The following is a 1,879-nucleotide window of genomic DNA, read 5'->3' as shown; positions in this document are numbered from 1 at the left end:
CCCTTTTCAAAAATTCTGGATCCGCCCCTGTGTGTGTGTGTGTGTGTGTATGTATGTTCGTGCGTGCGCGATCGCGCGCGTGTGTGTAAATTATTGTGGGCTTACGCTCGTGCTAGTATGTGATGGCTATCGCCGATCATGCCCCCCCCCACTCCTCGGTACGGATTTACGCCCCTGATTCGCACACTTCACGTGCTCATGCATTGCCGCCCCCCCCCAAAATAAAATCCTGGCTACGCGCCTGCTAGGTATATTTGCATTACTCTACCAAGTAACTATAAGGCCACAATTAAAAAAATCTTTGTTTGCCCTGACTCGACCCAGGCTGAAAAGTTTGTGTAAGTAGGTAGGCTTAAATCTTTTTTGAGGTTTTTTGTTTAGAAAGTCAGCATGGTGTCTACACGAGCAGTATATCTATTAATATTATGTTGAATGTTTGTTTTGCTTGGTACATATAATGTATATGCATACAGATTTATATAATCAGGAGTAGATAATACTATTAATAGGGAAGGAGTGTGACTTCAATAAACAAGGGAAATTCGTCATTTACTAGCCTTAGAATACCTACGATTTACTATGCGTAACTCAACCAACTTGTCAGTTGAGCTTAAAATGTACACAGTACATTCGCCTAGCATCGTGCGAAATCGTTTCCTCATATACACCCGCGATCCGGAGATACAGACTAAAACGTACGACACGATTATTCATTCTGTTGCCATCAATCCGAACGTATTGTCCGCCTGACTTGAAACAAAATGCAGCTACTAACGCTCGGCGATGCGGTGTGGCTCGCTGGGAGATTGGACATCGACGCAACGCTCGGCGAGATAACCTTTGACCCGGCATACAGCTACATACCGGCTTACCGGCATACAGCTGATATGCCCCCCACGCACGCACACCCACCGCAATCAGCAGCAGCTCCAGCCTCAATCTCCCAGCGAGCCATACCGCATCGCCGAGCGTTAGTAGCTGCATTTTGTTTCAAGTCAGGCAGACAATACGTTCGGATTGATGGCAACAGAATGGATAATCGTGTCATACGTTTTAGTCTGTATCTCCGGATTGCGGGTGTATATGCGGAAACGATTTCGCACGATGCTAGGCGAATGTACTGTGTACGATTTGAGCTCAAGTTGGTTGAGTTACGCGTAGTAAATCGTAGGTATTCTAAGGCTAGTAAATGACGAATTTCCTTTGTTTATTGAAGTCACACTCCTTCCCTATTATCTACTCCTGATATAATGTACAGTGATACAATTTGTAAAAAAAAAGAATGGGAAAGATCAATAAAAATGTTTGCGTCGGCCTCTTTTTGGCGGGTCGGTCGGGTGAGGGCAAACAATTAATATTTTTATTATGGCCTAAGAGCAAAAAATATGTCCATTCACTTGATAATGTGTTAATGGTATGTGGATACGCACCTTTGGATAGGGAGTACGGGTTAGTTAGCACAAAGAAACGGGCATGCATCGAAAGGCTGTGTGTTTTGACGTTAGTCTCACAGTCTGCTCCAACTAGATGAATATATAAACCCTGCTATACACAATGCAGCCCCCAAGAGCAGGAATATACTAATTGCAGTCATTAATTTTCAAAACGCTCCTGTGGTGTGCTAGTATTAGCGTCCTATAAAAACAACGGAATTTTTCTGCTGATTCTAATTCTGGCTTTAAAACAAACACAGGTCCCTCATAAACCACCCAACCGCAATGTCTGCGGTTAAACAAACCGGATATGATGTATGGCTTCACAATAGTATTGGACCATGGGAGAGAGAGAGAGAGAGAGAGAGAGAGAGAGAGAGAGAGAGAGAGAGAGAGAGAGAGAGAGAGAGAGAGAGAGAGAGAGAGAGAGAGAGAGAGAGAGAGAG

The 1,879-nt window shown here is 44.1% G+C and overlaps 1 protein-coding gene across 1 annotated transcript in view; it reads left to right on the top strand.

Moving 5' to 3' along the window:
- LOC106809700 overlaps positions 1-1,879 on the top strand; it is a 67,785-nt gene that overhangs the window by 36,867 nt on the left and 29,039 nt on the right. The window lies entirely within an intron of this gene.

The sequence above is a fragment of the Priapulus caudatus genome, unplaced genomic scaffold (assembly GCF_000485595.1).
Source record: "Priapulus caudatus unplaced genomic scaffold, Priapulus_caudatus-5.0.1 Scaffold378, whole genome shotgun sequence".
Taxonomy (NCBI): Eukaryota; Metazoa; Priapulida; class Priapulimorpha; order Priapulimorphida; family Priapulidae; genus Priapulus; species Priapulus caudatus.
This window is presented reverse-complemented; position numbering and strand designations above follow the sequence as displayed.